This window comes from Odocoileus virginianus, chromosome 28 (genome assembly GCF_023699985.2).
Source record: "Odocoileus virginianus isolate 20LAN1187 ecotype Illinois chromosome 28, Ovbor_1.2, whole genome shotgun sequence".
Taxonomy (NCBI): domain Eukaryota; kingdom Metazoa; phylum Chordata; class Mammalia; order Artiodactyla; family Cervidae; genus Odocoileus; species Odocoileus virginianus.
Window position 1 is genome coordinate 6,042,214 of NC_069701.1, and position 27,487 is coordinate 6,069,700.

General features: G+C 38.7%; 1 long non-coding RNA gene and 1 pseudogene across 3 annotated transcripts; one reads left to right on the forward strand and one right to left on the reverse strand.

Annotated features, from left to right (window-relative positions):
* Window positions 1-394: 394 nt before the first annotated feature.
* LOC110136864 (large ribosomal subunit protein eL33 pseudogene) lies at window positions 395-850 on the forward strand (annotated as a pseudogene).
* Window positions 851-2,056: 1,206 nt separating this feature from the next.
* On the reverse strand, window positions 2,057-27,476 carry LOC110129019 (uncharacterized). Of its 3 annotated transcripts, XR_011484278.1 has the most exons (5): window positions 27,392-27,476; window positions 15,185-15,296; window positions 9,513-9,640; window positions 8,265-9,158; window positions 2,057-3,729 (listed from the first exon to the last, which is right to left on the reverse strand). It is a non-coding gene; the product is annotated as an uncharacterized lncRNA (long non-coding RNA). The 3 variants fall into 3 exon arrangements; XR_011484279.1 differs by lacking the exon at window positions 2,057-3,729 and having other exon boundaries at window positions 5,908-8,983; XR_011484277.1 differs by lacking the exon at window positions 2,057-3,729 and having other exon boundaries at window positions 5,908-9,158.
* Between the last annotated feature and the right edge of the window lie 11 nt (window positions 27,477-27,487).

The window sequence follows — 27,487 nt, forward strand, 5'->3', positions numbered from 1 at the left end:
ATTATAAAATAATGAATGCTGACACCATCCGGTTCTATAAGGACCAAGCCACTAGCCACTGCCATCAATGACACTACAATCTGAAAGGATCCAGAGCAAAATCAAGATGAGCCTCCTGTGCTCTGAGAAACTGAAAGATTTGGCTCTCGAGAGTTGGATGTTTTCAGGGGAAAATTTTATGAGCCCAATTTCTTGCATCTTTCCACATTCAGAAAAATAACTAAGATATCTGTTCCTCCTGAAAGTTCTACTGGATAGTGCCGCTCAAAACAGCTAACACTGGATATTACAAACCTTTTATATTTTGAGCAATAAAATAAACTTAATAAGGCCTCATCTTAAATTTTATGTTTTAATTCAAGTTGTAACCATTTAAAAATTCTTATTGAGCTCTTTCAGCCATCTTGGACCCTGTGGAGGCCTGCTGGGAACGGGACTTCTAAAACGACAAATATGTCTGGAAGGCTGTGGTCCAAGGCCATTTTTGCTGGCTATAAACGGGGTCTATGGAACCAAAGGGAACACACTGCTCTTCTGAAACTTGAAGGTGTATATGCTCGAGATGAAACTGAATTCTATCTAGGCAAGAGATGTGCTTATGTGTACAAAGCAAAGAACAACACAGTAACTCCTGGTGGAAAACCTAACAAAACCAGAGTGATCTGGGGAAAGATAACTCGAGCTCATGGAAACAGTGGCATGGTTCGTGCCAAATTCCGAAGTAACCTTCCTGCTAAGGCCATTGGACACAGAATCCGTGTGATGCTGTACCCTTCGAGGATTTAAACTTCATGAAAATAAATAAAAGTGTGGATTTGTCCTGTTGTGCTTTTGTTAAAAAAAAAAAAAATTCTTATTGATTGTATTTCTTTTAGTAAATGGCTATTCACAGTCATTCTCCATTTTTCTATAGGATTGTCTTTTATCATTAATATGCAAGATAGTTATTGAACGACAATATATCAGAGCAAGAGTGATTTAAATAATATTATAGTGACATTATTTGTCCCATAAAAGGGTTTTGCTTCATAAGTTGAAAATATATATATATATATATATATATATATATATATATATTCATCAGAGTAATTTTCTAAAGATCTTAGATCAAGACTTGATTAATAGACTTATGATTATGAATAGAAACTAATTAAACTGTTTTTCTTAAATAATTAATACATCTTAAATAAGCTTAACTTTATTCCCAGTTTTCCATAACTATGGAGGCTTTATTGAATTGAAAGACTGAGAAGTTATGTAAGTTCTCAAATATCTGGAAAAGTATTCTACAAACAAAAAAATGATGCTGTGAAACCTTCTCCCTCAGAATATAAGTAAATGTGTAACTTTGTTGTGGATGTAGAAGTACAAACAAGATGAAAATGTGGATAAGATTTTTGATGCTTTAGTTTCATTTTGGGCGGTTTGTAGTTTTCCTTTTGGCTGCATAGCATGTGGGACTCTTACTTCTCCAACCAGGTATTGAACCCACACCCCCTACGTTGGAAGCATAGGCTTAACTACTGGACAGCCAGGGAAGTCCCAGGGTTTTAGGTACAATAATAAGAATTTTGTGATAAGAGTTACTAACAGCTAAGTGGAAGAAAAAACAAAAACAATTTCAACATTTCTACAGCACTTTGTAACTTTCAAAGAATTTCACATAAATCACTTTTAAGTCAGATTAGACTAAGGACAACAATTAAAGTTTCGGGAAAGCTTGAAAGTGCAGTGAGTCACAGAAAATACAAAAGCCTTTCTTGGAATCTTATCTTAGCCAACCTGCAAGAAACAGAGGCCTGTTCTGATGGGTCCTGACCAGTGCTCAACAGGGGAACTGTCATCCAGGATGTCAAAAAGCAACAGACCGTCTATGAGCTGGCCAAAAAGTTCCTTTAGTTTTAAAAGTAAAAATAAAAGATACATTTTTCATTTTCTGCAAGAACTTTGTTGAACATCTTCAACATTTTGTTCCTCTACCTTCTGCCATTTTTCAGCAACTTCATAATTCCATCTTCCCAAAACTTTTCATCTTTTTGAGCAAAGAACTATTCAAGGTGCTTTTTTAAAAGACTTCCAAGGAAATGAAATTTTTTCATGAAGAGAATTTTGTAAACCTAAATAAGTGGACATCCGAAGGTGCAATGTCTAGTGAACACAGCAGATGAATCAGAACTTCCCAGCCAAGCTATAACAGCTTTCGCCTGGTTATCAAAGAAACATGTGGTCTTGTGTTATCCTGTTGGAAGATGATGTATTTCCTGTTGATTAATTCTAGACACTTTTCCTCAAGCAGTATCTTCAGTTGGCCCAATTAGGAACTGAACTTGTTGGAATTAATCATTTGGCTTCCTGGGAGGAGCTCATAATAGAGGATTCCCTCCTAACTCCACCAACACACATCACCTTTGAATGAAGATAGTCTTTGGTGTAGTTGGTTGTGGTTAATTTCACTTGCCCCACAATCTCTTTCATTCCACACTGTGTATCATGTGTTCATTCATGTCTGACTCTTTGAGACCTGTCAGGTTCCTCTGTCCATGGGATTTTCCAGGCAGGAATACTAGAGTGGGTTGCCATTTCCTACTCCTGGGGATTTTCTCGATCCAGGGATTGAACCTGCATTTCCTACGTCTACTGCACTGTGGGTGGATTCTTTATCCACTGTGCTATTGAAAGAAAGGGAAAGTGAAATGTCTGATGCACTGCAGGTGGATTCTTTACCCACTGCGCCATTGAGGAAGCCCAAATCAAAGTGTTAGCCATTCAGTCGTGTCTGACTCTTTGTGATCCCATGGACTGTAGCCTGTCAGGCTCTCTGTCCATGGAATTCTCCAGGCAAGAACATGGGAGTGGGTAGCCCTTTACTCCTCCAGGGGATCCTCCCAATCCAGGAGCTGAACCTGGGTTTTCTGCACTACAGGTAGACTCTTCACTGTCTGAGCCACCAGGAAGTCCAATCAACATTACTGTACAATATTCACGTTTCATTGCTTGTCACAATTTGTTTTAAAATGAAATGCTTTCTTTATATTTAAGTGGAGAATCACATATGGAAATAGGTCCAAAAGGATTTTTTTCCCTAACTTCTATGGAACCCAAACATAAAGTGATTAACATAACCAAGCTGGTGCAATGATTTTCAAAGCTTGATTTGGATATTTTGAGTATTTCAGCTATCTCCCATGTGGTATAACATTTATTGTTCTCAATTAATGTCTTGATTTGATCACCATCAACTTCAACTAGTGTATCTGATTGTGGGGCATTGTCCAACCTCCAGGCAAAACTTCACAAACCACTTTTGACACATTCAGTCAGTTATAGCACTTTCTCCATACAAGGCTCTTTGCATTTCAGCTTCATTTTTACCTTTCGTGAAATAATATAATATGATAAAAGTGTTGCTTTTTTCTTCCACCCTCAATCTTAAATTGGCCACACAAAACTTTACCAATTTTGGTAAGTTTTTTAATTAAATGCACATTGATATGACAGCTGGTGACTAAAATAACATGATAGCTGTCACAATACAATCTAACAAAAATGTTTCAAATGGAATTAAAGGCAGCTAAGCGCTACTAGAGCTATTGTGCAGGGAAAAAATGAACAAACTTTTTGGCCATCCTAATAGTTCCAAAGGCTAGACAAGCATCAGGTGAACTGAGAACGCTCCCAGGGAAGACAGGGGAGAGGAGAAATGAGTCACAGTTGAAGAAAAGTTCAAGCCTAGGGTCAGAAAGAATGGACAGTATAAAATTATTATGATTTTTAGACTTATAAAATATTAATGACAGTAATGATGATGACAGTGAGAGTTTCCTATGCTGGCCAGCCACACTTAATATTCACAATTTTATGAAAAATATAATAACAGTTTTGTCATTTTATAAAAGCTAGCTTGCTATTGTTGTTGTTCAGTTGACAAGTTGTGTTCAACTCTTTGCAACCCCATGAACGCCAGGCCTCTCTGTCCCTCACCACCTCTGGGAATTTGCCCAAGTTCATGTCTGTTAATTGGTGATGCCATCCAACCACCCAGCTGGAGGAGGGAATGGCAAACCACTCCAGTATTCTTGCTGAGAACCCCATGAACTGTAGGGGTGGCTGAGAGCTAGCCAAAATTTAATCAGGAGACTGGTGATTGTAATGAAATCCTTTTACCTTGAAGTTCTATGCCCATAACCACTACTCTCCTGCCTCTGGAGGAGTAAAGTAGGTTGGCATAACTTAATACTAATATCCTTAGGCACAACTGAAATGCATGACAAGTCTGTCCTTTAATAAGTAAACATGCAGAGTTTCACTCCAAGATTCCAGATGGTGTGGGGAAGCAGCTTTGAACCCTCTTCGGTAGACTGAAAAACACACCGTGGGCTCTGCAGAAGAGAAGGGGAAAGACCATGCATTCCCGGCTATGACCTCTGGAGAGGGGGACACCTCCTTCAATCAGGAGTCCTGCAGAGGCAGAAGGTGTGGTGCTTTGTGTAAGAATGGAAGCTTCTGTCTAGAGGTGATCTCCCCAGCGCGAAGTGTTAAAGCTTATTCGCAGCCTCTCCATTAAACTCATGCCTCCTCTTTGCCTTTGCTCCCCTCACATCAAGTACCTCAGCAGTGCCTGGTCCTGCACTTAAAAAAAAAAAAAAAAAAATCCATGTATTTATTTATGGTTGCGCTGAGCCCTGCTTTGTTGCTCACGGCTCTGTAGTTGCGGCGAGTGGGGCGTGCTCTTCACCGCGGTCATGGCTTCTCACTGCGGTGCTCCTCTCGCCGTGGAGCGCGGACTCTAGGCACACGGGCTTCAGTAGCTGCAGCGTGCGGGCTCAGTCCTCGGGGCTTGCGGGCTCGGCTGCTCCCCTGCAGGGGGAATCTTCCCAGACCAGCGATCAATCCCGGGTCACCTGCTGCGGCGGGCAGGTTCTCATCCACTACCCCACCAGCGGAGTCCGGTCCTGTGTTTTCATTCTGGTTTCCGCCAAAATGTCAAGGGGAATTTGAGGACATGTGAAGGAGGAAGAATAACTTAATTCCACCCAAGGAGCACTAGCTGAGGATGTCCAGTGTGGTGGTAATAACAGCAAGGAAGATTTGAAACGGAGACTTCCTCCTCCCCGGACTCCTGCACTCAGGTGGGGCGAGTCCGTTCTCACGGGGAGAGGGATCACTCAACTAGTGTTGCTTGACACCCTTGCTAACAGCCTGGTAGGTTAGTTCCGGATGTGAACTAAGACTTTATTTTCTCTGAATTTCCTCAGATATAAATTTGAGATATGTATCCAGTTGCAGCTTTTCATGGATTAAACATAATAATTATGTAACCATTAATCAAGCTCCTGAACTGAAATAGGCAATTTAGAAGGAGCTTTTTTTTTTTTCCTTTAGAGTGTTAGTGAATCATATACTCCTTACAAAATTTCTCTGAACTTCTCATTGGTAAAATCAGGACACTAATACTATATTGCTATGGTGAGGATGAAAGTAGGTATATATATATATAAGGTGCTTGGATAGTAGAGATACAGAAGAAATGAAGGTATTAATGTAACTGTTTTCCTTCTGGGGTCCCCTGTGTTAGGCCACTGACCGAGACAGGATATACGTAATCTTCAATGCTCATCTATAGGGCAATAATTACGTCCATTTTGGGACTTCTCTTTGATGGAATATTCAAAATAATAATTATGTAATAGAATAGGAAAAATAATAGCAGGTATGAGTTCTAAGAAAGAGTAAAGAAAAGAATGTATACACACAGTCTGTTAGCTCTATGAGAGCAGAGGTGTGTGTGTGTGTGTGTGTGTGTGTGCAATGTGCATTTGCATATATATTATAGTTGTTTGGAAAAATTCATGGCATAGATACAATATTCAAATAATATATGTGCGAGGAATAAAGAAATAGAGAAAATTTTCATGTTACCTTAAATGTATTAAGGTTGAAATGTTGCTTTAAACATTTTCCTTGAGGTTACAACATAAAAACTGGGGTGATGAACACCACTGCCACGCAGAATATTAGGGTGAGCGCTCATTTAGAAGACTGCAGTGCCTGTGTCCCACTGCTCCCCTTACCCCTCCACCACAAAGCATCCATTGTTCAGACTGCTCTGATTATCTCAGACAGTTTCTTTCTTGTATATACAAACATGAAATTACACATATTCTCTTATCAGGTAATTTGTTTTCATATCATGCATTATGTCTACCTTTCCATGTCTATATGTAAAGTTCTACCTTATTCTTTGTTTGAACATCTCCAAAAATGTCATAGTATGCATTTTCCTTAATTTACTTTACCTCTCTTTGATTACTCATCATTTCACTACTGTAAGCAATCCTATAATGAACCCATAACCCATGGAACTGCAGAGTCAAAGAACTACATGTACTTAAACTTTTTATCAATATTGTCAATTGCTCTTCAGAAAGGCTATTTCCATTATTGTGCTCATCAATAATGCAGCAAGGTACCTATTTTCCCACATCTTCAGCTAAAGTGGATATGATCAGTCTATTTATTACATTTTTATCACTGTAATATGCAAAAATTAATATCATACTTTAATACACATTTTGAATTAATTGGAAAAAATTAAAATATTTTTATTTCACTTAAACTGCTAACTCATATTTCTGGCCCATTTTTCTATTGAATTTTCTTTCATTATTAATGAAGAACGTGTATCTGTTCAAAAGGAAGATTGAAATGAAATCACTAAAGAGCCTTGCTAAATGTAAGTCTTTTACCCGGGAGAAATAAATCATTTACAGCCGGGGAGTAAAGAAAAGTCCGAAGGGAAGCAGAAAAGATTCAATTTGGCAATTACAGCAAGAGCTAGCTTTGCTCTTATTCCCTCCCCAGCAGCAAAGAAAATCCTTTGTGCTTGAAAACAAGTATCTAAGCCCCCAAAGCAGAAGGTTAGGAGTCAGACTGGGCCCTCAGTTTTCTACTGGGGAGGGAAGCGCCTATCAGTGTTTCAGATACTTCTTCACCTCTTCAGGTTGAAGAGGTGTCAGTTCATCTACTCATAGGTGATTGCTGGTTAACAGGGTCACTGTAAGATAAAGCAGTTGGGACTTAATTCCCACATGCTGGGGAGAGAGACAACTAGAATTCTTTTCCCTTGTCCTCTACTTCAGTAGAGGCAGGGGCATAAGGCAGGTGGATGAATGACAGACTGATAAATTGTGAAAACCTTGGCAGAATGCGGAGACAAGGTGCCAAGCTGGTGAACATGTTTGGGTTATTAACAAACATAAGGATGGTAAAAATAGTCCCTAAACTATAATTATTTTATCTAGTTATCTTTTATTAATATCTAGCAAAGTTAGTAGAAAACACTTCATGCATTGCTTTTCTCTTTTCTGGTTATGTTTTCTTTGGGTTAAACCTTCCTGTTTCCCTCACTCCATTCCAGAGATGCTGGTTTGCATTCAAGAAGTTGACTACTGTTAAAACAGTATCGATGTATGTGGGTACATTTTGTCATAAATACACAATAAATGCTTGGTCCTTTCTATATTTGGAAGAAATAAGCCTATTTCTGCCTATTCCTAAAAATTTTTAATGTTTTATAAGTTGCTAACTAAAATAAGTTTCTAAATGTAAAACTGTGATTTCAGCATACCAAAACTAAAAGAATAAACTTAGTCCAATCTTCTACTTTTAGCGATAAGAAAGTAAGACAAAAAATTTAAAATCTTTTCCCATATAAAAACATCCTACTTCTTTCTTTCAAACCCTTCCTTTGTATAAGAAAAGATGAAGCAAAAGAGAAAAATAAAGGGAAATTCATCCAGGTTTGGGTGGCATACATATTCCAGCTGGACATGAGAGAGCTTCGTCAGCATCTATAGAAACCATTTCCTCTTTTCTTAAAGCCACTGCGGTGTCAGTGTACTCCTCCTGTGGATAATCACACACCTTCCAGGGCTGCTCAGCGCCTCTCACGGCCACAGCACACCCCTGCGAGCCACAGGGTCTCTTAGGGTGGTGACGGTTTCAGTTACCAAGTCACGTCCAACTCTTTGCAGCCTCATGGCCTGTAGCCTGCCAGGTTCCTCTGTCCATGGAATTTCCCAGGCAAGAATACTAGAGTAGGCTGCTATTTCCTCCTCCAGGGGATCTTCCTGACAAACTTATGTCTCCTTCATCTCCTGCATTGGCAGGCAGATTATTTATCTGTAAGCCACCTGGGAAACCCCATTAGGGTGGTAGTTGCTCTCATTTCGAAACAAAGGAAGTTAAAAATGACTCTAACTCACCCAAAAGTGAGAGATCTTGTGGTTTGGGGAGCTCTGCCAGACTGATTTTGAAGTTTTCTCTCTGAAAGAGATACTTGTTAAACAATAGAAATGTTTCTTAAACTGTTAACAGTTTCTCAAGGGATAATACACAGAGGGAAATAGAAGCTCACAATAATGTTAGACAATGTTTGATTTTTTGGGTTTTGGAGGATAGGAAAGTTTACTTTTATTTTTATACAATAAAAATTTGGGTGCATAAGGCATGTAGTACAACAAGAGAGCATGGGGATTAGACATTGACCTGGGTTGAATGTTTACCATGATTTATAAGCTGGGGGCTGTCTGCAAGGTGGTCACCTGTACAATGTTACACTTATTTCATATTTTTATGAGGGTTGCATCTGTTAAAAATTGAAGCAAAATATCAGAATTAGCAGGTACTATCCTATTTGTGCTGACATTCAAGTAACCAAATTTCAAATGACTAGAATTTTGATAAGTCTTTACCCAGGGAGCTATCACTCCTAAATCTAATTCAGGAACTTTCATGATTACAAAATACTCTCCTGATTGTTGTTGTTGTTATTTAGTTGCTCAGTCATGTCTGACTCTCTGTGACCCCATAGACTGTGTAGCCCCCCAAGCTCCTCCGTCCATGGGATTCTCCAGGCGAGAATACTGGCGTGGGTCTCCATTTCCTTCTCCAACTCTCCCAATTATCCGTAAGACATATCTGACTAACACAGAACAGAGAAGTCAAGGCAGACCCATTGAGGCAGAGTGACTTGTCCAGGATCACCAGCTAGATAGTATTCAATGATTCAGTTTGGTCTGAAATCCAGTTTTCCTGACACTTGGGCAGAGAATACCAAAAGCTGCTCCTCAAAGATGGTATGTGGTAGTCCCTTCCACCTTTTCAAATACAAATAATTTTTAAATTTAAATAATTTAAAATTTTAAATTAATTTTTAATTAATTTAAATTTAATTTATTTAATTTTTAATTAATTTATTTAATTTAAATTTAATTAATTAATTTTTAATTAAGAATTTTAAATAATTTTTAAAACATCACTATCTCCATTTCACTACTCTCTTATGGATCTCCCTTTAAAGTTAGTTCCTAAAGGATACACATTTTAACTAAATATTTCTATGGACTGCCTTACATAAAATTGTATCTTCTTAATCCAACAAGACCTACTAATACATATCTATGAAAAAGAGCCATGCAGATGAATATGAGACATATGACCTATTTACATACATATTGATGCATTTTGCTCCTTACATCCTACAAAATAACTTCATAGGATCCATGTTTGGAAATTGTGGAAGTACAGTTCTTCTTCTTTTTTAAGAACATGAGTTTGCTGAAGGCAGGGAGGGTCAATTCTAGGAAGAAATATGAGGAAGGTCAGTGTTCTTTCTATTGCTGTGTTTCCCCTTTCCTCCCTCCAGCTCTCAGGAAACCTCTGACACTTGCAGGCCCCCTGCTGTGATGCTCTCTGAGCTTTACTGTACTCTGAATCCACCCCTCTTTCTAGTATCACTAACGAGTTGTGTAGGAAACAGGGTCTTAGTCAACAGTGAAATTACAAGCGGCTTTTACAAGCGGCTTTTCAGTTTTTAGGCACATTTTGCCATAGTGCTCCAAAGGGCTTGCATGTTAACTGGGGACAATTCAATCCAACAACCCTTCATTAAAGCCGAGTCCAAGCCTGTATAGTACTAGTTGCAGCCCCTCCTCCACCCCAGGCCCACCCCTAGGAGCATGCTGAGAAACACAGACAAATACATGAATTAAACGAATACTGTGGGGCTTCCCAGGTGACTCAGAGGTAAGAATCCTCCTGCCAATGAAGGGAATGTGAGTTCAGTCTCTGAGTTGGGAAGATCCAGTCTCTGAGTTGGAGAAGGAAATGGCAACCCACTCCAGTATTCTTGCCAGGAAAATTCCATGGACGGAGGAGCCTGGTGGGCTACAGTTGATGGGGTTGCAAAAAGTCGGACATGACTGAGCAAGTATGCACACAATGAAACTGCTGGTGGAAGCAGGTACGTTACAAAGCAGTTTTACAGAAGAAGGAATGGTTAAGCATAGTTGGTATAACAGGAAGGGCTTGGAATCAATCATACAAGTGAAATAAAAGTGAACTTTCAGACATCAGTGATAAACTAGTAGTGAAATTGCTACCAAGAAGCTAAGCTCTGTTTTCTTGTCACATCGAAACTTTTTACAAACAAAATAGAAACTTTCATACCTCTTTGCCTATTTTTTCCCCTCTGCACAAGGTGCACTCCTTAGGTCAGTCACCCTCTCTCCATGCCACAGATCCCTTACCAGATAATTCTCTGTATTATCACCATCACCACCTAATTTAATAGAAATAAACCTTTACATTCCTATTGTAGATGTTACAGTTTACAAAGCACTTTCACCTGTATCAACACGTGATCCTAATAGCAGCTCTTTATGGTAAAACCTGTTTCTGTTTTATATTAAGAATATCTAAACCTCAGAGCAATTCCCCAAGATAATACACCTAGTAAGTGGACGCCAAAATTGTCTTCTGATGCTAGTGTTCTTTCCACAACAAAACAATGAGACAAAATGCTTTATATAACACCTTACAAATTGAGAACATCATGCTTGGGTGTGAATGGAGAAAATAATAAGCAGCATATGTTTCAGCTTTCTAGTTTCCTTGCTTCTCCTTGTATGTTTAAGTTTACAGTAGTCTTTATCACATCTTGTTAATATATATCTCTAAAATCACACTCTGTTTTTGCTATAGAAATAGCCTGTGGAATTAATATGTGCATTGAAAACTACTTGAATTTGATTTTAAATCTATATAATTCTATATATTTATATTTCTGCACACAGAAGATGTACTAGATCTTTGATTGGATTAATTTAACTATATACTATTGAGATTACAACTGGACAAATTCCTTCAAATAAAGTGATTTAAGTCTGTTTGTATTCACTAAGTTATACGTGTCCCCCTCCTCCACATATGGAATAATAAAAAGACAGAATTTAAAGTAGACTAGAGATTAGACAGCCAACAAGTCCTGAAATGTCATTTAATAGAAACTGGAGCCCAGAGAAGTGTTACAGCTAGTTAGTGGCAAAAACTTTCCTAGATTGGCTAACACTTCTGGGGAGGGAAACCTGAGTCATATGTAGGCAACTTTCCATTTTTCACAGAACTATGAATATTATATGCTTGTTATAATAATCCTGGCTAAAACAACATTAAGAATTATCATCAGTTAAAATGATAAAAATAAAAATAAGGGCTTTAAGGAGCCAATTTTCCATGGCATTTCTACACATCTTGTAAGAGATTATCTTTTCAAGATTGTTCTCTTAGCAGAAGGCCTTGGAAGCTAGAAATGGTGTCTCTCTAGAGGTCAAAGAGGGGGCTTCCCAGGTGGCAAAAGTGGTAAAGAATCTGCCTGCCAGTACAGGAGATGCAAGAGACATGGGTTCAATCCCTGGGTTGGGAAGATCCGCTGGAGAAAAAATTGTCATCCGGCAACCCATTTCCATATTCTTGCCTGGAAAATTCCATGGACAGAAGAGCCTGGTGGGCTACAGTCCATGGGATTGCAAACAGCTGGACATGACTGAGCGTGCACACGCCATGCCAGAGGTCAAAGAACAGACTTGTTTGGTGACCAGGACAGTAAACACGAGATGATTCCCCCTTCTTCCTGGAGACAGTCCAGACAACCAAGATAGTATCTCTCTGCAGATGAGAGGTGAGACCAATTTGCCAGTAACTCCTACAGAGATCAGGATATCCTCATCTGAGAATTCCTCAATTGTGATCCAGACCACGGTGTGAGCATTGTTTACCTGGACCCATGCCTGTACTATGCCTGTTTCTTTCTTTAAGTATTATAAAATAATTTATAATATAATTTTTAATATTATTACAAACTCTTCATAAACAGACTTTTGTTAGCTGTATGTATTTCTTGATTTTTACACGCTATATTTTTGCTCATCGCTGTGTAGTCATTCATTTTCCTGATTTCCCTGTTACAAATGCACTGTAAAATCTTTGTTCTTAAAATTTTTTCTGTATTTCATATGATTTTTAGCAGAATAGACATCCAGATATCAAATTGTTGAATCAAAGACTAGAACTACTTTTTGAGATTTTTTTATGTTACCAAAGTACTTTCCAAAATGTTCAAACCAATTTACATTCTCACTAGCCACATCACAATGTGTTTTCATAACTACCTTCCACTTCTCCCCCATCACTTATCATGATAGCTCTTCTGAACTTTTCATACATCCTCAGATACTTCCAGCCTTTCTATGTGTTTTTCCTTCTACATAGAACGGTGTTGACATGTACAGTTCTCACCCTGCAGATCTCAGCTTACACGTTATCTTCTCAAAGAATTCTTTCCCAACTCCCAAACTAACACACACTACCCTTACCTCTAATACTTTCCTTTGTGTTATTTATGCACATGTAACTGTTAAATAATTTTATTCTTGGCTTGAATTTAGGCCCAGGAAAGCAGCAATCTCATTTGGCATGTTCTTCACTGAATCCCTGGTGCTAAAACAGATTTTGACATTCGGTAATTACTTAATACACATTTCTTGAATCAATTAATCTTTTTCAAATTTTATAACAATCCAGTGAAGTTTCAAGGAAGAATCACAGGCGTAGTTTGAACTGATCCCTCAAGATCACCTTGTGAGTTAGTGGCACAGACATTATCTCAACCCAGCTTTCCTGACTTCTGGCAGAGATTTTAGAAAAAGTTCAATCAATGCTTCAAGAAATATTTGAATATTTTTATCATTAAAAATAACATATCTCAGGCAAATTGAGATCTCAGTTAGAGATATCATAGAGATTCTCTAAATACATTACTACCTCTGCAGAGATATATCATAATGTCTCTGATTTAATTATTCCCCAATTAATGGATTCAGTTGAACCAAATCAGGTGAAGAATTGTTTTCCCGGTCTTCTAGGGAGCCAGAATGTTGAACTTAACATTGTACGGGAAATGAAATTACACTTTCTTTTTGACTTTGAGACATGTCATGTGAATCATGTGCAAATGAGCTTTTTTCATTAGCTCTTGCAATTATGCAACAAGTCTGTTGTCTACAGGCAAAGTTTTTCAAAGACAAATTAATAAAGAAATTCCACAAGGCACAATAATCCCTGTTTGTTCCTATTTTATTCAGGTTCTAAGTGACTAGAATTATGAAAGTTCAAATTATGGTAATGTGTCTGCATCCTTTCATAAAGATATACAAATGATGGCTTGATATGAAAACTTTATTTTTTAAAGCAACTCTAAGCATGGCCACATTGTAGTAAAATGGTATAATGGAACAGGACAGGTTCAAGATACTATTCAGTCTACATCTTCTTGTTGTTCAGTCGCTCATTCATATCCATGGACCTCAGCACGCCAGGCTTCCTTGTCCTTCACCATCTCCTGGAGCTTGCTCAAACTCAGGTCCATTGAGTCGGTGATGCCATCCAACCATCCTGAGTCACAGAATGTGAGTCAGTGCTTGTAGTCATGTCCATCAGGAATGGCCCTGCTGCAGTTTCAGGTAGCTGTCAGTTCTCTAGAAGATTTCAGGACTATCAACTCCAGCTTTCTGAATCAGTTTCACAAAGAACAGGGATCTCTGCCCTCAACCAAAGAAACAGGACAATTTGGTATGTGGTTCTAGAAGCAGAAGCTAGAATTGGTCCTGACTTAGTGACCGTTGAAGCAAAAACTCACACATTAAATTTTAGACTCAATATTTCCTCTTCCTTGTTTCAGTGTATCATTAACTTTCTGGGTCCTCCTTCTGATTCTCTCAATCTTTCCTTCATGAGTTCCTGTTCTCTAGCTTAGCCCTTACACTTTGGTAATTGTCAAGCTGTCTTCAGTCTCTTCCCTCTACTTCCTCTATGTTCTACAGGCTTGCTCTGGGTGACCTCTAGCGCTACGTCAGCTCTTACTTATTTGGTGAGAATTAATAAAAAAACTGCATTCAATCAATACCTAAAGTAGTCTGAATACCCTGCAGATATTCTCATTGCCTGTCTATACCTGAGTAGAGAAGCCCGATAAATATCTGTATTGACCTGAATGACTGAACGGCCCCTTCCTTGAGCCCTACAGCAATATATCCAGTTTATCATTAGATATTCATTCTGCTATCACACAGGAACTTGACGTAGATGTCCCCATTTGTTTTTTTGTTGCTGTTGTTGTTTAGTCGCTAGGTTGCGTCCAACTCTTTTTTCGACCCCATGGACTCTAGTGCGCTGGGCTCCTCTGTCTTTGGAATTTCCCAGGCAAGAATACTGGAGTGGGTTGCCTTTTCCTTCTCCAAGGGATCTTCCCAACCCAGGACTGAGCCCTCGTCTCCTGCATTGGTAGGTAGATTCTCTACTGCTGACCGACCAGGGAAGCTTCCATTTGTCTTTACTTTCTTCCAGAAACACCTACTCTACCATCACTTCCTCTTAGTGGCCACAACACTATACCATGTTGAATAAATATGTATTAATTAAATACAGTTTTGTGGCTAAAGAAAACTTTTGTTTTTGTGCTTTTTATTTATGGACAACTATTTATTCAGAATATCTCCTTAAGTCTGCATACAAGTAAGGGAGTGTGGTACATTGGAAAGATGGCGGCACTGGAACTCAGACATACTTTGGGAATCAACCAAATTCTCTAGCTCAGTCACTCAAGTTGTATGACACTCAGCATGATACTTTATCTCTCTGTTCTAAATACTTTTTCATTTCTAAACTAAAGTGAGTAATACCAACCTTATAGTGTAGCTGTAGGGAATAGAGAGTGAGCAGATGTACAGTGTCTACACATAGAAGACATTCAATAAGTGATAACTGTTATCACGAAAAGCAATTATACCTGTGCATTTTGACTCTCTCCATTTTCTCACTTTTAATTCAATTTCTCTGTTCTTCTTAGTTTACTGCTAATACTCTTGTCAGTATTCTGTATTCTACATTGTTGAGGAGACCTGTTAAAATCATAAAAATCAGGAAGAAAAAATATATTAGACATTAAAAGCCTAAAGCACCTAATAGCAGTGTGAATTTGCATTTCAGTCATTCTTTCCCTCTAAACCCAACCTTAACTAGGTCTTGGAACAAGACAACACCCAGGAGAGGCAAGTCTTAGAACTACTTTTGAGATTGCAGGTTTAGGTAGAAATTCTAGAGGAGAGGATTATTGTGGGAAATCTATGAATAGGCAAAAAGTGTATGTTTTTCAAAGTATACATAATATGGTTACATGCAAATGTACTAAATAAGAAAGCAATTAAAATATTAAGAACAAATGATGAGATAACTAAGAAATGTATTAGAATGAAGTTACTTTGAGATACTTCAATCTTTTACAACTGAAAGAAGAAACAGACAAAAAATTAAGCATGGTCATAAGACGTAATCACTTTGAGTGTATATCAAAGTTCTTTTGAGCAGAGAAAACATAATTTTTACTGTTTAATCTTATAAAAATTACACCATAAAGAAATGATTGCTAAAAAAAAAAAAAGAAATGATTGCTAAAATTTTAAATGCTAATATAACATATGCTATATTCTTAGAACATAATCTAATTATTAAAAAAGAAATCAAATATAACTAGTTAAAATAAGAAATGGAATCCTAAATAACCAATTGAATCAACTGGGAATTAAACCTTAGTTATAAACTTTTAAAATTACACAGAAAAATAAGTATGCCATGTTATATCTTGTGGGATACAGTTAAAACTTGTTTCAAAAACAAAAAAACTCTGAGCCTAATACACCTTTATTATCACAAGAAAAGACTAAAAATAATGTGCTAAGTACTCATATTAACAACTTAATAAAAGGCAAACAAACCAAATAAAGTAGGAACAAAAAATTATTCCAAAAAAAAGATGAAATTGGTTAAAAAATAAACAAAAAATACCCAAAACTGGTTGCTTGAAAGTAATATCCCAAATTTAATTTCACTGAATACTCCACTGAGTTAAAAAAATAGTAGTGGGGGTAGCAAAAGTGTTCGATTTTGAAAGTGATAGAAAGTTTTAAAACAAATAGAGCAATCATAACACTTATACAGACCGGGAGCTGAAAAAAATATGAAAAAGAAGAACAGGAAGCAAACCAGCTTTAAAATCAATCAGTGAAACAAAATGAAATGTTCTAGTATCTAAAGAACTGATAGATTCATATCTGGTGTTTAATTTAGAGGGAAAATAAGGTTTATTTTATAAATAGCACTGTCATCATTGCCTTAAATAAAAATATGATACCGTATACAAAAGCAGACTTTAGGTGCTTCCAAAATACATATTTAAAATTAAATGGCAATAATCTAAAAAATGTCAATTTAAAACAACTTAAAATATTGAAATTTACAACAACTTAAAACGCTTAAAACAACTCAGGAAAGATTGTTGGTAAGGAAGGGATATGGTTGTCACTTTCCTATGGAAATAAAAGGAGCTATAGAAAGGATGTGTATTCAAAACTTCTTATTGCGATATTGTTTGCACTGGCAAAAAATAACGCTAAATACCTAGAAACAGCTCAAATGACCATTTAACAATAGTTAAATAGATTCGTTACATGGCTTAGTATTTAATGCCTTAAGCATTGAACATTATTTGGCATTGCCTTTCTTTGGCATTGGAATGAAAAGTGACCTTTTCCATTCCTGTGGCCACTGCTGAGTTTCTGAATTTGCTGGCATATTGAGTGTAGCATTTCAACAGCATCATCTTTTAGGATTTGAAATAGCTCAACTGGAATTCCATCACCTCCACTAGCATCACCAACTGGATGCACATGAGTTTGAGTGAACTCTGGAAATTGGTGATGGGCAGGGAAGCCTGGTGTGCTGCAGTCATGGCGTTGCAAAGAGTCAGACATGACTGAGCGACTAAACTGAAGTATTGGTTAAAAACAAAATTCAGTTGAGTAAATTTGAAGATATGATTGGTGTTATTCAAGGATGTGTGTGTGTGCTTAGTCACTCAGTCGTGTCTGACTCTTTGTGACCCCAAGGACTGTAGCCCGCCAGGTTCCTCTGTATGTGAAATTCTCCAGGTAAGAACACTGGAGTGGGTTGCCATGCCCTCTTCCAGGGGATCTTCACAACCCAGGGACCGAACCCAGGTTTTCTGCAATGTAGGCAGATTCTTTCCCCTCTGAGTCACCAGGGAAGCCCATGAATCTAATAAATAGAAGACAGCTCTGATAAGTGCCACAAAATGGAAGGCTTTTATAGAAAAGAGGGTGGGGGCAAGGAGTTCAGATCAGTTGCTCAGTCGTGTCTGACTCTTTGTGACCCCATGGACTGCAGCACACCAGGCTTCCCTGTCCATTACCAACTCCCAGATGCTCAAACTCATGTCCATCAATTCTGTGATACCATTCAACCATCTCACCCTCTGTCGTTCCCTTCTCCTCCTGCCTTCAATCTTTCCCACCATTACAGTCTTTTCAAATGATTCAGTTCTTCACATTAAGTGGCTAAAGTATTGTAGTTTCAGCTTCAACATCAGTCCTTCCAATGAACACCCAGGACTGATTTCCTTTAGGGTGGACTGGTTGGATCTCCTTGCAGTCCAAGGGACTCTCAAGAGTCTTCTCCAACACCACAGTCCAAAAGCATCAATTCTTTGGCACTCAGCTTTCTTTATAGTCCAATTCTCACACCCATAAGCGACTACTGGAAAAACCATAGTTTTGACTAGATGGACCTTTGTTGGCAAAGTAATGTCTCTGCTTTTTAATATGCTGTCTAGGTTGGTCAAAGCTTTTCTTCCAAGGAGCAAGTGTCTGTGTTTTAATTTCATGGCTGAAGTCACCATCTGCAGTGATTTTGCACCCCCCCACACACACAAATAAGTCATCAGCAATAAATAATATATAAATAAATAAAAGTTTGCCTCTTGTTCCTCTGAGAAGTAGACTGGAGAAGACCCAGAATAACTCATTGGTTCTAACCAGAAATTTCCAAACTGGTAGATTAAGGTTTTATTTGGGAGTAAGGTCAAAACTGCAGTTAAGTTAGGTATTAAATCTAGGTTTGGTACCGTGGGTTTTGAACACATGTGATGCCGTTTTGGATCTGTGGACCATGTTTAGCAGTGCGTGTGTGTGTGTGCTCGGTCATGTCCGACTCTTAGCAACCCCGCAAACTGTAGCCTGCCAACCTCCTATGTCCACGAAATTTTCCAGGCAAGAACACTGGAGGGGGCTGCCATTTTCTTCTCCAGGGGATCTTACTGACCCAGGGATCAAATCCACATCTCTTGCATCTCCTGCACTGGCAGGCAGATTCTTTACCATTGTGCCACCTGGGAAGTACCATGCAGCTATTTTCCTTAAAATGAATTCAATTTCTTGCTGTGAAGAGATCTCTCTGATGTATTTTTAAGAATGAAAGAATTTCATTAAGAACGAAATGAGGTTGATGAAAACAAAAGAAAGAATGAAAGCTAGTTGACAGCATTGTTCTAAGCATTTCACATATTAACTCAGTCAAAATGTCACTACATCCCTAGGAGGTAGGGCCTATTATTATCCCAGTTTTGCTAACAAGGAAACTGAGTCAGAGAATATAAACAGCTTTTCTAAACACAGTAAGCAGTGATATTAAGATTCAAATCATGGCATTCTGTATCTAGAATCTGTATCCTTGAACATATGTGCCCTGCTTCTTATGCATATTTGTAAGCGACTGGGTAATTTTAGTAGAAAATTTGGAAGTATTCACACCAGAGAGGGAACAAAAGCTGCCTTTCTTGGCAGAGTATAGATGGAAAGAAAATGGGGAAGTAGGGGAAAAATCTGTAGCAAATGGCAAAATATATTTAATGTAATTTATTGAGTTTTACTATCTCATATAACAAAAACACAAATATGATTAAGAAGAAAGGATTTTAAAAAAAGGAGTAGGAACAAATGAAAATGATGATAAATTTGAGATCTTTTTGGCTCAAGTTTTTACATTAACTGAATCTGAACTTGTTGTTTATTTAAATATTTAACTATTTTTAAATTCTAAGAAGTACTAAGTATTATTTTAAAAAATGAGAGAAATGTATAAATCAGTTTGATCTTGTCAATTAAATAAGTAAAAAGTAATAATAATGTCAGCTTATTTTCAATTTATTAAAATGAAATATTTTAAACATTCCCGTATCATTACCTGTAAGTAATGTGATTCTTGGTAAAGGAATGCACCTTTTTTCTTCTCAACTTGAATAAACTGATAGTCTGACCTTTAAATCAGCCACCCTCTGCTGGTTTTGCTGTCTTCATGCCAAGACTCTCTACAGTTTGCTATTTTAGAATTTACCTTGACTTCGTGTTTCCCTTTTAGCAATAACCTAGAGAAAAAAGGGGAGTCAAACTGAACTGTAAAACTCTGGAAATAAAGTGCCGGGGGGGGGGGGGGTGACAGAGGATGAGATAGTTGGATGGCATCACTGACTCAAAGAACATGAGTTTGAGCAAACTCAGGGAGACAGTGATGGACAGGGAGGCCTGGCATGCTGCAGGCCATGGGGTCGCTGAGGTCGGACGCAACTGAGTGACTGAACAGCAGGATATGGTCCTCTTGTCCTACATGTGCTTACACCTTGACTTGCTGAGAGCATATGAAATAGTTCTAGGTCAGCATCTACAGCTTTGAAGCTAATCCACACAGGTATATAAACTTAAAATTTCAGATATTGCTGGGGCTGCAAAGTTGGTCCCTTACAAGCTGAATACCTCTGAAAGTGAACAGTATGAGATGAGAAATGTAAAAATTTATCAAGTGACATAATATTTGCCCCATGAAAATTTGAGACTGATCTAAAGGTCAAGACTATCAGTTTCTCCAAGCTGAGAAACTGCATTCATTTCCCAAGAATTACATTACTAACCCTGGTAATGATATGGGGATGTTTAAAGTACTTCATTTTAATAAGCTGAAAGGGCTTCCCTGATAGTTCAGCTGGTAAAGAATCCACCTGTAATGTGGGAGACCTGGGTTCAATCCCTGGATTGGGAAGATCCCCTGAAGAAGGGAAAGGCTACCCAGTCCAGTATTCTGGCCTTGAGAATTCCATGGAATGTATAGTCCATGGGCCCGCAAAGAGTCAAACACGACTGAGCGACTTACACCAAAATGAGCTGAAAATAAGTTGACATCATAAACCTGATCCTTAAAGTTGTAGAGTGATTTCAATCAACATTTAATAAATATTTATTGATCATCTATTATGTCCTGGTGACACGGTGGTGAACAAGACAGACACGGCCCAAACCTCATGGAGCTTCTGTTCCAGTGGGGCAGATACATAATAAATAAAAAGTATAACAACTATAGGCATTTATCATTTTTACATAGAAACAGAGCAATAAAACAAAGAGCCCAAAGGCCACTTCAGATAGCATGATTACAGGATACCTTCCTGCGGGGATAAAGTATTTATCAGTGAGAATTTCATACAGTGAGAATGACAGGTCATAGGGAAAGCTAAGTAAATTATTTCAGGCAGAGGGACGATAAAGCACAAAGGTAATGGAGACAGAAAATCTAGGTTTGAGGATTAACAGAAGGCAGAGTTTCCTGACACTTTTAGGGGGATGAAGGAATAAGTTGGGCATATTGTACAGGGTCTTATAGAATTTTTTTTTTTTTTGTACAGGGTCTCATAGAATTTTATTCGAAGATGACAAAAGTAACCTATTGTGAAGTATTCTACTTGTCAATATTCGGAGTACCTTGATATGGTTTACATTTCAACAAAAAATAATGGTGCAAGTAAAACAAACTTAGTATGATAAATTGGCAGATCAGCTTGGGTGGGGACCCTGGGGGGAAAGCTGAGTCAAGGATCACACTTAAGTTCCTGGCTTTCATAAATTCAAGAAATAGGGGATGAAACTAGAAGGTAAATTTGATCGACCAGGAAGAAATGATAGACTATTGGGCCAGAGTGGTGTTGGCGGAAAAGGAGCAAAGTGGAGACATTCAGTAAGTTGACCGGGTCGTTAGGGTTGCTCTTCCTCTGTGTGACCTATAGCAGCCATCCCCAGGGGCGAGTTTCGTGGAAGACAATCTTTCCATGTAGAGGGCGTGGTGTGGGTACGTATGTGCCGGTGTGAGGGGTGGTTTTGGGATGATTCAAGCACATTACATGTATTGTGCACTTTATTTCTATTATTATTACATTGTGATGGATGATGAAATAATTATACAGCTCACCATAGTGCAGAATTAGTGGGAGCCCCGAGCTTGATTTTTTGAGCTCAGGTGGTTATGTGGGCTATGGGGCGCGCAGTTGTAAATACAGATGAAGTGCAGCTTGTTCATCTGCCATTCACTTCCTGCTGTGTGTACGGGTCTGTGGCCTGTGGGTTGTGGACCCCTGACCTATAGGATAATCCTGGTGTATCAGTAAAAAGTAAAGCTTCTCAAAATTTTCATTTCAAAAACATGGTTCATTTAACAGAAGGGAATAGTGAACTGGGAACAGGATCAACAGTAGAGACTAGCTCAGCAATTCTTAGTTTCACAGCTGCATCAGCATGCATCTGCTGTAGAACTTTTCTTTCTCTTAATTTTGTATCTGACTATCATCAAAGCAGACAAAGCTTCACGTGCTTAATTTCATTATAACACTCTTACTTAAAAATGGAGGCTTTTTGTTGGTTATCAGATCTATACTCACTGGCAGTTTGACCGCAGAAAAGTCACTTATCCTTTCTAAATCCCAGTTTTCTTATCAGTAAAATGGGAGTAATACTGTCTGGGAGATTACCATCATACTGACACAATATGTGAACATACTTGCAAATAATGATGCACTATTCAAAGAGAAAGCATAATCGTTATTTTTCTATCTTCACCAGCTCACATTGCATCAAATTCAAGGTAGCCTCCTTCTATTTCTGTATCTTAACTACGTAAACCTAGAATATTCCTACTCCAGGAAAATGACACTGGAATGTGCTTGAGTGGATTTTCTCCATGGTCGGAATTGTGTTTGTGGTGACATAACCACATCTCTGCTTGTCCCTATTCCCCTCATGACCAAGGGCACACACTTTTTAATAGTTGACAGTGAGAGAATCTCCAAATGTAAAATTATTCTGGTGAAGAAGTTCTCAGAATGTGGTCCAAGGAGCTAGGGGATTCATGAGATTCCTTCATGAGTTGACAGGTTATTCCTTTTTCAAGTATTAAGTCTGTATAACACTGTATTTTCTTCACATACTCCAACCGAAACAGTGTATCATAACGAATGAAGTACAGGAACAGATAATGCAGCATTCATCAATTAAGCCAGGCATTAGAGTTTGCAAAACTGTAAAACAATGTAACTCTTCTAATTTTTTTCTTGCTATATTTTAAAGTGCTGCTTTCACTTTATTATTATTGAGTAAGTCAGTTGTTAATTTTGTTTTTTTTTTTCTTTCTTTCATCCTAATGGAGTAAACACTGCCAGATATAATCCATATAAAGCTCTTTGGAGTCCTCATAATCTTTAAGAATGCAAAGGGATGCCAAGAACAAAAAGTCTGTGAAATATTGGCAGAGTGCAATCAACCAGCCTAGGCAGCATTATTAAGCAACCCTGTGATCTTTCCCGAATAAGCTTTCATCAGTTGAGTTTTCATGCACAGAAAGCTAATCCTTCTGCCTTCTGTAAAGGTGTAAAACCTTCTGTAAAGGTACAAAACCTTCTGCCTTTCTTCTTGCTTATCTTCCTCCCTTCCTTTCTTTCATGAATTTTATTGAGAGGATGAATGAGTTGGCCAACTGACAAAACTCTTGAGATACAAAAATAATATAGTCCATAGAGTCCCTATAGAGGATGGACTCTAGTGGAAAAGGCAGTCAATCAAATGATGATAGTGAACTGTGAACACAGGAATAGAAGAGAGAGTTTTGACATCTGCCTAGGAGATCAGAAGGAGAAACGCAGAGTATGGCACTTGGGGACCACAAGATCTGAACAAATAGTTCAGCTCTCTTTTTACTCTTGTGGCTCAAGCGCTTATTTTAAATAGAAGTGGCCCACTGTAGTCACCAAGGTGGTACTTTACTCCTACTTCTCTTCGAGAGAGGACGTGTCACAGGAGTGCAGCTTGCTGACAGACTCCAGCTGCAGTGACTTCAGGAACCACCTCAGTTTTCCAGTCCAGGACAATGGCTAAGTGCACCATGAACTGACCCCTGGGCCTGGGCATTTTCCCCAGCAAGCTCCTGAATGGGCGTCATTGCACCAGAGTTCCCCGCTGGACCGGACCGGCTGACACCATCTCAGAGTAGTATCCCCGAGTCTCTTTCCCTCAGATTGATCCTCCTTCATTTTCACAGAGGTCAGAACTACACTGGAGTCTGAGACTTTCCCTTCCTATTCCTCTTCCCTCTCTAAGTCCTCTTTCACAGGCATTACCCCCTAAGAGATTCTCTGAACCTCAGTTCTGTCTCCAGTGAAATAGAAATCAGGTAGTATCTTGCCCACACAATTGTGTAATAGTTAAATGACATGTGAATTACCTTGATAAAATGTCAAGTCCTAAATGGGCTTCCCTGGTGGCTCAGAGAGTAAAGAACCTGCCTGAAATGGCGGAGACCCAGTTCGATTCCTGGGTCGGGAAGATCCCCTGGAGAAGGAAATGGCAACCCACTCCAGTATTCTTGCCTGGAGAATTCCATGGATACAGAGGAGCCTGGTGGGCTACAGCCCATGGGGTCGCAATGAGTCAGACACGACTGAATGACTAACACACTAAAGTCCTAAATAAATGAAATTATTATGGTTGTTACTGACTTCCAATACCAGATATGTAAAATGCCAAATGGTATTCTACATTGATATGTCAACTTTTTCCTCTCTTTCTTTGATCCTTCTTTGTTTCGATATGCATTCCTGAACAGTGACTTTCAAACTTATATACAAGGCCAGGGATATGAGAATCAAGATACTTTTTGCCAAATACATGAAATACAGCTATATTTATGTCCACGATACTATTCATTCATTCAAAAAATGTGAGTACTGTGTGCCAGAATTATTCAGGGTGCTAGGATTATAGCAGAGAAACAGGATTTGGAGTCTGCTGTCTAATAAAGATAGTTTTCTAGTAGTAATATATACAGTAATAAACACAGTCAGTTCTCTGTAGAATCTGTGTGAACTCATTCAGTCTTCTCAAAACTAAATGAGGTAGTCATAGGTCTTTACCAATTATGCACAAGTTATAGATGAGAAAACTAAGGCACAAAAAGAAGTCAAATGACTTCCTCAAGATTCTAAATATTAATAGTTGGTGAGCAGCAGAACCATGCTTCAAACTTAGGCAGTGTGATACAAGTCCTTGGTCATCTCTAAGCCATCTCTGATAGTCTAAGTGATTCTCAAGTTTCGAGGATCCTCTGAAAGGGTTAAAACAAAACAGAGTGGGGAACTGATACAGTAGGCATGGGTGGGGGCCAAGAATTTACATTTCTAGCAAATTCCAAAGAGATGCATATGCACCTGATCATTTTTATCCAGCAGTTTGAGAATTACTGCTAAGTAATGCTGTGCTGTGCTGAGTCGCTTAGCTGTGTCCCACTCTTTGTGACCCCATGGACTGTAGCCTGCCAAGCTTCTCTGTCCATGAGGATTCTCCAGGACAGAATACTGGAGTAGACTGCCATGCCTTCCTCCAGGGGATCCTCCCAACCCAGGGATCCAACCCAAGTCTCCTGCTTTACAGGTGGATTCTTTACAATCTGACTCACCAGGGAAGTCTGATAAGCAGTACTACTTCTTTATAAACCTAGTTAAAATGATCTGAGCCTAGTACCAAACTGTGGTTTGCACATAAATTGACTTTTACTTCATATCATTTGAAATATACTAAATTTTCAGGAATGCAACTTTTAGATAAATCAATAGGACTTTGTTCTGCTGGGAACTTGACCAAGAGTTTTCCAGCATTACATCTGATAAGGAAACTGTGACATTCATTCAAGATACTATCATCTCTGGATCATATCCCAATCGTAAAATACATCCACTAGACTAAGGGGTATTTGAGCTATAAACTCACTGAAATAATTTATATTCTTAGAAAAACAGTACCTGTCAATTTTACTGTGGTTTTACAATTCTACATAGAGACATAAAATGCAAGTATCTGAATATCTCATTCTATTCTCTAGTACATTCATACACGAGCATTTTAGGTAATGAAATACTGGTGTTTGTATTAAACTTTATCTAAAATATCTTTTCCTCAATATTCACACCTTTTCCCCTTACTTTCTGAGGTCAAATCAATGAGATTTTTCCCCTCTGTTTTCATTTAATTTTTTAAAATATGTTTTTGTCTTTTGTATTATCGGTACTTTTCAAGTAAGCTTATATATGAATTTCATTTCAAATTAGCAAAAGGTCTCTATAAAATGTTATAAAAGTAAAACTTTGCATCTGATCAATTTGAGAATCACGTTTTTCTCCCTGTGAATGGAGAGAGAACTAGTTTGAGAATTATTAGATTAGTGGAAATAAACTAAATTGAAAGTCAAAGTACCTGAGGTTTATTCCTAACTCTAAGTAACTGGAAATGTGACATTCATCAAGTTATCTCTGGATCTTCACTTCCAAATGGCAAAACAAATCCATTAGGTTAAGAAGTCTTCAAGATTCTTTCCTATTTATTCATTGGCTAGAGATGTGTTTTCAACTATTTTCACAATTGTTTGTTCTGCTTTGATTACACAGTCAAAGAAATTTTCAACTTGATTATTCAGCTCATCATAATTGATGATTTAGTAAAAGTTTTAGTATTTTAACAACCAATGGCACATTTTCTCAGAGTTTAGGAATGCTGTTTCTCTGTCATCGAGTTATCTCTGAACAGTAAATGGGCTAGTTTAATTCATGCTGTCAGCTTTTCACCCTAAGTAAAGGGTAATAAAACCTACAAGGGTGTTAGCCCCACCCATGCCTTTGCGGGTCTGTGACTCTATTAGAATTTTCATTTCTGAGCTTTCAAGGGCAACGCCTTCTGCCAAACGGAAATTGGCTTTCAGGCCTAGAAACCAAGATAAGGTTATTAAGTGAATTTATTTTAACACCTCAGGACACTTAGTTTTTTCAAGCCATTATCTAGGGAGACAAAGGTGAATAATCTGGACATGCTTCCTTCAATCTGGTGAAAAAAGTGGACATACAAATATTTATTTGAAACCAGTGTAATGCGGGCAAAATGAACGTGCCCTAGCAGGAACACAGAAAAGTCTGTCTTCTTCATCACTTGTCCTTAATGATGCTCGAAGCCTGACGCCTAGAACACTCTGCAGGAAAGGAGCCCCGACTTCCAACAACAGACAGGAAAGACAGCAGTTCCCACAGAAAAGGGTGATAATTAAACTGAACAAGGAAGCATCTGCAAGTCGTGCTACTTAATAATTACCAGCGATCAGACTGGCACTCTGAAACCTGATCACAAGACCGGCTTTCTCCCACCAGCTACCTTCCCCATCCAAGGCAAGTTACTTCCTCTCTCAGGGCCTGCAGCTTTTCAGTTGTAAAACAAGGGTTTCAGTGCCTGTACGCGTCTAAATCCTATAAAATTAGCAGGACAAAAAACACAACAAAACACTAATACACAAAAAACTGCAAGTTTGCACTACAACTGAATTCTCCTGTAGACAACAGGCTAAGAACATTAACAGGAAACCGACAAACTCCAGCAAAAAAAAAAAAAGGCAGTGAAAAGTTTTGGGAAAAGGAAGAGCAGTTTTCAAACAGCTGGGGGCGTGGGGGGGGGGGGGGGGAGTGTGCCGGTGGTCGCTTGTAAAGTAGTTCTGAGGGGAAAAAAGTTAGCAGAGTGAGGACTAAGTGGGGACGACGAGCAAGTGAGGAAAGCTGCCCCAGTTAGACCGCGCGCTCTGGACCTCTTTCCCAGCCCGGACGCCGCCAGCCCCTCACCGCCCCAGGCTGCCACCTCGCTCTGACCTTCGGTCTCCCCTCGCCCGCAGGCCTGCCTCTGTAGGCTCCCCCCTCCCCGCCTTTTTTATCCTTTTTTATTCTCAGTCTCCCTCCCTCCGTTACCCCTCCAGGAGCGAAGGAGCGCGTCCGGGGCGCGCACGGAGCGGCGGTGGCTCTCCCGCCCCTGGAGAGCTGTCCTCGGGCGACCGAACCCGAGGG